The sequence below is a fragment of the Phalaenopsis equestris genome, unplaced genomic scaffold, assembly GCF_001263595.1.
Source record: "Phalaenopsis equestris unplaced genomic scaffold, ASM126359v1 Scaffold000670, whole genome shotgun sequence".
Lineage (NCBI taxonomy): Eukaryota > Viridiplantae > Streptophyta > Magnoliopsida > Asparagales > Orchidaceae > Phalaenopsis > Phalaenopsis equestris.
The window spans coordinates 29,159-38,945 of record NW_018165110.1 but is presented as its reverse complement, the minus strand read 5'-3'; the positions used below and the strand labels follow the sequence as shown (position 1 = coordinate 38,945).

At 36.2% G+C, this 9,787-nt stretch overlaps 2 pseudogenes; one reads left to right on the top strand and one right to left on the bottom strand.

The window, feature by feature from the left end:
- The window catches only part of LOC110030169, an 8,243-nt pseudogene extending 6,019 nt beyond the window's left edge, over positions 1-2,224 (bottom strand).
- A 63-nt stretch (positions 2,225-2,287) lies between these two features.
- Positions 2,288-3,982, top strand: LOC110030168 (annotated as a pseudogene).
- Positions 3,983-9,787: the final 5,805 nt, after the last annotated feature.

Sequence of the window (9,787 nt, the reverse complement as noted above, 5' to 3'; positions counted from 1 at the left end):
ATATATATATATTTATTTATTTATTTATTTATTTTCGAGTCAATTTTGAGCCGAACCCGAGCGAACAAAATTTGTTTGTGTTCGGCTTGTATACATTTTGAGCTTAAAAATTTGTTCGTGTTTAACTCCTTAGGTTTAACGAACGAGTTGAACATGAGTTGTCGCGAATAACTAGCCAAATTGACAGCCCTTGTGATGACGGTCTATTGACGTTATTCATATTCACCCCAACGGCCTATGTGATTCACATCACGTGCAACTACCGACTTCAGCTCCCGCGGTATACGGTCGTCATTCATACTTGCCCCAATGACTTACGTGGTTCACCGCTCCTATAGCTCCCAACAGCGGTCCCGTGACCTACGAACGTAATTCATACTCGCAAATATGACTTACGTGGTTCACATCTCATGCAGCTCCCGACTACGACCATCGCGGCATACAAACGTCAATCATACTAGCCCTTACGGCATACAAGGTTCACAACTCATGTAGCTCTCGACTCCGACCCCCCATGGCCTACGAATGTCATTCATACTCTCCTCAACGACCTAGGTGGTCATCAACTTGTGCAACTCCCGACTTCAACTCCCACGACCTACGAAAGACATTCATACTCGCCCCTACGACCTACGTGGTTCATAGCTCATGCAATTCCTGACTCCGGCCCCCGCGGCCTACAGACGTCATTCATACTCGTCACTACAGCCTATGTGGTCCACAGTTCCCGCAACAACTTACTATGATTTCTCTTGTCAATCAACGCTTTTGGAGCAACTATCTACAATACTCACAGCGGATTACTACCTCTACAACAATCAACAATGACCCTTGCAACCTGCTGTCACCAATAACTGTAGTCAGATTATAGTTATATAACTTTATAATTCCATCTTTTCTTATTTAGGACAAGAGTGCATCCGCATACTCATTATTCATAGTTAATTATTTCAGCTGGGCTAGACCCTTTGCTTTTTCTCCCTCTCAAGAGTATTTCATGTAAAAATTCAAGGTGTCTACACCTGCTTCTCTTCTTTTATTTGTGTGTATTGAATTCTTGTGCAACGCTAAGAAGATAATTCATTACTTTATTGTAACGAATTTTCTAGCACGCATCGCAAACGATGTTTTGAAGAAACAATTTGTGGCCTACACGACCAACTGTCATCATGACTTTCAACTACAACCTATATGATAAGCTGACAATACGTCTACTATCTACAACATTCACGATGAACTACTGCCTCAGTAGCAATCAACAATGGCTTTACAACCTTATCTTCTAGAACTACATTCATTACAGACAAACTACCACTATTATCAAGCACTATAGTATTTTTACAATGATCATCTTTGTAACTAAATCTTTCCTAATTTAAGAGAAGATTGGATCAATGTACTCATCATTTATAGTGAATTGTTTCAATTGGGCTAGACCCCGGGATTTTTCCCCTTATAGAGTCTTCCACGTAAAAATCATTTCTCATTCTACTCACTTCTCCTTAACTATCTGTGTGTGTGTTGAGTTTTCGAGCAATACTAAAATGCTAAGTTTTTTACTCAACCACTGCAGACCCTTCGCCACTTATCAAATATAAGCAAAAAAATTAGCTTTGAAAGATTAAGCTCTCATTCAAATTTTTAGTTTGTTCAATTAATAAAAATAATATATGTATAAATCAAATGAACATTAAAAAATTTAACCAAGCCAAATGAACATATGTGAAAGCTCGGCTAAGCTCGAACTGAACATGAACAAATCACGATTAGACCAAGCAAGTTAAATTCATTATATACATGGCTCATCCTGGCGCACTTACAATCCTACATATTATATTATCATGTATTTACCATACAAAACGGTTGAATAATACAAAAAAGATAATAATTTTATATAAAAATAAGAGAATGATAAATATCAAATAGCCTCAGATTTTGAGCTCATTATGAGATTTAAAAATCTATTTAAGAAAAAATTTAAAAGCAATGTCATTTTTAATTACAAGTTCAATGTAATAAGTTTATCAAAGTTTTAATTTTTAAGATCAAGCAACAAAAATTGCCAAATTTAGAAAATGATAACTGATTAAACTCAGTTTAGAGAAAGCAGATCTACGTCGTTGATCTGATAACCTCGCCTGAGTTAGCATACCAATGATAGATCGTGCTCATCGGACCACGCGATGCATATATGATGCCCACAGTAAAAACCCTGGCCAACCATTTTCTATCTTGTTTGCCTCATTTGCTACTCTGAAACCCTAATTCACATCCCCTTCCATTCCCAATGGATAGAGGTGGTGATCGAGGCGGATTCAGCCGTGGTGATCACAACAGTCATTGAGATCGTGATGATCGAGGAGGTGGTCATCATGGTGGCACTCGCCGTGAGGATGAACAGAAATGGGTTCCAGTTACCAAGTTAGACTGCCTTGTGAACGAAGGAAAGATTGTAAGTCTTGAGCATATCTACCTCCAATCTCTTCCAGTCAAAGAACATCAAATTGTGGAGACGATACTCGGTCCTCACCTCAAGGATGAGGTCATGAAGATTATGTCAGTCCAAAAGTATACCCGAGCCGGGCAACGTACTTAGTTCAAGGTCTTTGTGGTCGTCAGAGATGGAAACGACCATGTTGGTCTAGGCGTCACGTGCTCCAAAGAAGTAGCCACAGCGATCTGCGGTGCCATTATTATTGCTAAGCTTTCAATGGTACCAGTGAGGAGGGGATACTGGGGTAACACGGTTGGGAAACCACATACTGTGCCGTGCAAGGTCGCTGGAAAGTGCGGATCTGTCACGGTGCGTATGGTGCCTGCTCCTCGAGGTGTCGGTATTGTAGCCGCTAGAGTTCCGAAGAAGGTGCTCCATTTTGCAGGCATCGAGGATGTCTTCATGTCTTCCCGTGGATCCATAAAGACCCTAGACAATTTTTTTGAGGTGCGTTCTATACCTAGTATAAGTAAGATTTTATGTAATACATATATGAATGGTTGATCTGCTTATTATTATTATTATTATTTTGATGATATTGCTAGATCAGAATTGTTTTCACTTTTAGAAAGCCAAGGTTTGAACTCACATATGCTACAATCAATTGGTGTCATTTCATTTTTGGGATATAATTGAGAACCCTATGCTAAAGATTTCTTATACTTGTAATAGGAGGTTTAATTATTGTATGATGTTGTTAAAGATGATTCTACTGCTCGCTTTGGAACTTCAATGAGGTTAAGTTATGACACCTCTGCACCCCTAGGATGGCATTTAGTATAACTTGGTTGTAGGGTGTCCATAGTGAGACATGTGATTTACCTTTATTTTAGGGTGGGTGCTAAATCTCTAAATACTAAGGGCTATTTGATTGCGACTTTCATGATTGATCTGTAATATGTGGAACAATATTGCGGCACATTAAATCATTTTTCAACAATTTCAGGGCATTACGTTTTGCACTTTCAGACTGTTTAAATAACGTCAGAATACGCATATACCCTAGAAACTTATAGGTTTAGTTTAAATAGGATTTATAAATCCAGATTTACCAAATCTTGAAGTGAATAAGTCCCAAAAATTTTTTTGTATGTTAGTGAGTAAATCTTTAACATTAATGAATTATTAGTCAAAGATGTAAACTATGAATTACTTAAAGTTTTATTAAATAATTTTAAATTTTAAATTTTTTTATTAATTACTTAACTATTAAATAATTACATTTAAATTTATTTAATTGTGATTAATTTAATAATATATAAATTAATTATTAATTATGAGTCAATTAAATTAATCAAGTATTTAATCACTTCCCCTCTCCTCTTGAAACCCTACACCCTCTCCCAGTTTCGCCCAAATTTCCGAACTCTGCCCCTTCCTCCCTCTCGGTTTCACATAAAACCATCGCCTTTGTGAACAAACTTTCAGGATACAGTAGCCATTATAGCTACCTGCGAAGGCAACAATGGGATCGCAGTTTACATTTAGGATTCGCCGAATCTCAGGATATTCGAGGATGCATTTTGCAGTTTGGCAGGATTTAACCTGATCCTGCAAAAATCTTGCTTAAAAACGATACGAAACAACCTCTGAACCTGGTCGAAAACGAGATTTAGTAAATTTGAGATTTAAGGCAAAATTAAGAAAGAACGGATTTACTAAATTCTTTGAAATTCCAATTTTTTCTACCTCGCAAGATTTAAATTAAGTCACGCTTAACTCCGTTACGAGATAGTTTCTAAGGGTGAGTAATTTTGCAGATGATGATCAACTTGATACGTAATCATGTGAAAGATTATTATGTCTTGGAGAAATAAGCATAATCCATATCAAGAAGATGATGTTTCATGTATAATTGTAGCCTTAGATGCTTTATTTTTCTTTGTCTGTTCACTTGTTTTCTTTTCTGTCCATATTCATAGGTTTCACCCGATCTTCATTTGGGTGTTTTTTTCTTCAGTGATTTCATCAAGTGATTTTCATTTGTTCAGCCAGCAGGATCACATGTTAAATTGCATGAGATGGACTTCTTACATGGATCTTGTTATGATCAAGTGATCCTTTTCATAGTTACATTAAGTTCATGATAGGTTATGATGCTCACAGTTCTTGAAACAAAATTTGATGCTAGTAAATGAAAACATAAACGGAAAGAGAAGACGGATAGGAAAGTAGATGACGATAGGTTATGATGCTCATCTTGTGTCTCATTTTCTCGTTGACTTGATTGACCACCGATAAGGAGTTTAAATTTATGAGCAGATCTCGAGCACCAATTTCATATGCCCAGAGAAATCCCAACGAACAACGCTTCATACTCTGGTTGTTTATTTGTAACTTCGAACTCTACTGCCAAAGTTTGATAGACATGTTCTTTGGTCGGACTCAAGTAGTAGCATGGGTTATAGGATTTCAGGGACCTCCCGAGTTGTGTTGCGTTACTGCGGACTACCGACTCACTTACTCATGTCACGCCAGCCTCATAGCAGTGAGAGACAGTTCTACGATTGTCAGAGGGGTGTTTCAGCAAGATGCGGTTTGTTCCGTTGAGCCGACATTCCGACATACTCCCATGCCGACAATAATCATGTTATGATGGTTTCCCAAGAGGACGGTGCCGCTTAGGACAGACGACGTCAAAGTTTTAAATTGAATATTGAATATTTTAATATTTCTTATTGTAACTGTACTTGTCTTTATCTTTTTTTTTTTTTTTTTTTTGATACTCACGAAATAGTGAGCATTGTATTTTAATTTTTGTAACTGAACTGTAATTGTTTGAGACATCTGTTTTATCTATTATTTTTCATAAATAGTTCTGTTGCAAACAGTTGAACCAAACAAGGACAGAATGATCATTTATTCAACAACAACTCCTAGTAAGTTGTTCTGAATAAGCTGCCCTAAACAACAAGTCAGCTTATTCTTATAATCAAATTATCAGAATAATCTGTTTATCAGCAGATTATAAGTAATCAATAGCTGCCCCAAACATACCCTATGTTTGTGGAGCTGTTGATTATTTATAAACTGCTGATAATCGAATACCTCCTCATATACGAAATGCATTGAATGTATTCGCTCTCTAAAAGCTACTCGCGAACGTTGAACGCATCTCAACCCCTCGTGCGACTCCTATGAAGAAATAAAAGACCGCTTTCTGCGGCGTTTTGAAAAGGCTCGCCCAACGCGGTTTCTAAACAGAGCGGCGACGTTTTCAAAACACCGCCACACCCAAATAAGCTGTCCAAAACAAGCCCTTAATAACAATGAAAAAATACTGTGCAATATTTCAGGATTATTTTAAAACGATTAAAGTGAAATATATAAATCTCTCTTCAATAACTCGAAAATAATCTCTGCGGTGTTATTTTGAAATTATTGAAATGAAATATATGAATTTTTTTCAATAACTGCAAAATAATCTCTACGGTTCCAGATTATTGAAGCAGAATATATGAGTTTTTCTTCAATATCCCTGAAACAACATATGCAATGTTATTTCAAGGTTATTGAACTGAAATATGAGTCTCTTTAATAATTTTAAAATAATATCCGCAATTCCATATTAACAACTTTGAAATAATTTCCGCGATGTAGCACGCGTGGTGTCATATTATTGGATTCCGCACGTAAAGTTACGTCCCAAGCCCGGACGCTCACTCCAATGGTTCATTGAGACCGTTAAAACTTAATTTTAAAATAATAAAAAATTATTTGAACATTCTGAACTCTCAAGCTAAAATAACCCCATAGAAAACTATTTTAATATTTTAAATTATTTATAATATGCTGATAAACAGATTATTCTGACAATCGAATACCTTCTCATATGCGAAATGCACCGAAGGTATTCGATCTCTAAAAGCCGATCGCGAACACCGAACACATCTCATCCCCCTCATGCGACTCCTATGGAGAAATAAAAGACCGCTTTCCGCGACGTTTTGAGAATGCTCGCCTAAGGCAGTTTCCAAACAGAGTGACGACGTTTTCAAAACATCGCCACACCCAAATAAGCTGCCCCAAACATGCCCTTAATAACAATGAAAAAATACTATGCAATATTTCAGGATTATTTTAAAATGATTAAAGTGAAATATATGAATTTCTCTTCAATAACTCGAAAATAATCTCTGCAGTGTTATTTTGAAATTATTGAAGTGAAATATATGAATTTTTTTTCAATAACTGCAAAATAATCTCTACGGTTCCAGATTATTGAAGCGGAATATGTGAGTTTTTCTTCAATATCCCTAAAACAACCTCTGCAATGTTATTTCAGGGTTATTGAAACGAAATATATGAGTTTCTCTTTAATAACCTTGAAATAATATCCACAATTCCACATTAACAACTTTGAAATAATCTCCGCGATGTAGCACGCATGGTGTCATATTATTGGATTCCACACGTAGATTTACGTCCAAAGTCCGGACAGAAAATTTTTCCCTCGAGCTAGCCCTGCGCTCACTCCAACGGTTCATAGAGACTGTTAAAACTAAATTTTATAATAATAAAAAAATATTTGAACATTTCGAACTCTCAGGCTAAAATAACCCCATATAAAACTATTTTAATATTTTACTCAATAGCAATGTTATATGGCCACTGCTATTTAATTATGTTTATTTTTAAATTTATTTATTTTCTTAGAAGATTTACATACGTACCACTTATTTTATATGTATTTACTTATCTAAAATCTAAATTTTAATTTTTACATAAATATCACTTTATCTATGCATGAAAATGTGTATTTCACTTTTCAAAGTAAAAAAATAGTGATATTTATTATGTGATATAAAATGTCTCAGTTGTATTTACATCAAAAATATGTCAGCCCCATAATACAACATACATTCATTAATATAATAATCTATCTTCTCTAATATCAATTTTAACCATGACACCGATTATATATATTGTCGAAAAAAGTACTTTTCATTGATATGCAAACACGTACAAGTGGGCAGGTAATTCTAACAAACACTGAAAAAATCACCTACGAGATTACACAATCCCAAAAATAATCTTCAAATAAGAAAATTGCGGGTAAAGATATAAAAAGCAGTGCATTCGTTTGAGAAGAAAAAAATAATCATGGTGGGTAGGTTTTCCTCTCCCCCTTGTTCTAGAGAGGGAGTCCAACAACAAACTGGTATGTGGGCTTTCCACCCGAATTTATCAAACAATCATCATGTAAATTCCTAAATTCTACATCCTTTTTTTCTTCTTCTTGGCTTTATAAACAATCCTTTTATCTTCCAATCCAAATCCCATCTGATCAATAAATTGATCATCAATGGAGAACTCACCCTAGTGTGTATGTTGATCCGTAACATGCTGAGCAGTTTCAGCCTGCTGCACACCTTGATCTTGACACGACTCCAGTACTTGAGTACACTCTTATTTTGCAAGAAGTGGTTCCATATCTATTAGAATATCATATCAATAAATTGATCATCAATGGAGAACTCACCCTGATGTGTATGTTGATCCATAACTTGCTGAGCAGTTTCAGCCTGCTTCACAACTTGATCTTGACACGCCTCCAATACTTGAGTACACTCTTCTTTTGCAAGAAGTGGTTTCATATCTATCAGAATATCATCTACTACAACCAAAATATTGACACCCGTGATAGTATATATATATAGACACACACACACAGACACATTTATTTTAAATTTATCTCCTTCAATAATCATGCTACTTAGTTAATATATTTTGAGGTATATTACAGTCTGATTTAATGCACAATATTCTAAGAACAACTGATGATAACTCATAATAAGGGGCACAACCTTCCCATAATGATCATTATGCAACATTCAATAATCTATATATATATATATATTTTCCTTGTGTGCTTTATTGATCTTACTCATCCATTTGCTAAACAAACTACACTCTAGTTGTATCAAATGTCATTTCGTTTGAACATTAGCTCGGGCTAATATTATTTGCTCTCTCATTACGAACAAATAACTCAGAAGTAGACTCGAACTAATAGAATTATGCTCGAGCTAAATTCCAAGCTCTATTAATTAATTAAGCACGGGCTCGAGACGAGAATGAGCCGAGCTCAACTCCATTATTTCTAACCCTAATTTAAAATTTCATATAATTAAAATAAATTATATATGAGTAAACCTAAACTACATACCAATCATGTTCGTTCTTTGCCACATCCTATTTTACCAATCTGAAAGCTCCTCCATCCACTTTCCCACCTATTTGCGACTTGCAAATGTACGGTGAGATCCATTAAGAATTGATAACAAAATAATCTACAATGTAAATATAAAAATTTAGATATTGAATATATACATACTAAAATTTTGAGTGTTATGTATGTAAATTTGCTTTGTTATATGTAAATTTGCTTTGTTATTGTAGCCCTCTTTGGGGTGGCGGTTGGCCAGCGGCGTGTTTGTAGCTGGTTGTAGCTCATGACGATGTAACTTGTGGCATACGTCATCTGCATTATAAAATCAATATTGTCATATTACTAATTATAGTGTTGATAGTTTATTTCTTTTTTTAGCATACTTGATACTCGTTGTTAAGTGAGTTGTTTATCTGGATTTTTGTACAGTTCTAAAGTAAATTTTTACTTCTGAAGTATCAAATATATGACTAGAATAATTATGTTACAAATATTATCACTAAACAATATCAGAATGGTCATTTGTCCAGAAACAACTACCGCACCGTTGTTTTCAAACCGTAAAAAATAAACAGCTAACCAGCTTCCCCACAACAACTTTATGAGCAGCTAAGCTGCAGCTAGCCCAAACAGACCTCTAACGCACATTCGCCACAGCAGAGCTTCTCTTGTTCATCCTTGCAACAATCCGAGCAGCGTCGTCGAGCCTGTTAGCTCTCTCGTACACATTCGCCGCCGCAACGCATAGCTCTTTCACATCAACATCCCCACAAGACCTAAGCTTTTCAACCAATTCTTCCACTCTCCTGAAATCCCTCTTCATCCCCAACAAGCTCAGCATCTGAAAATGCACCATATCGGCCAACACAAATCCCTCCCCTTCCATTTCACTGTACAAAGCTTCCGCCTTTTCGAACTCCTGCAGCTTCCCATAAGCATTCAGAGCCATGGCGATCATGTCCGAGTCGGGCAGATGCCCTCCGGCTCTCATCCGATCCAACACCTCCACGACATTGCCGTGCTTCCTGTTCCTCGCGAACAGAACCATCATGGATCGGAAGGCTTCTTTGTCTTTAACCTCAGAGCGGCGGAACAGCCCAGCCGCCCCCCCGAGACGTCCC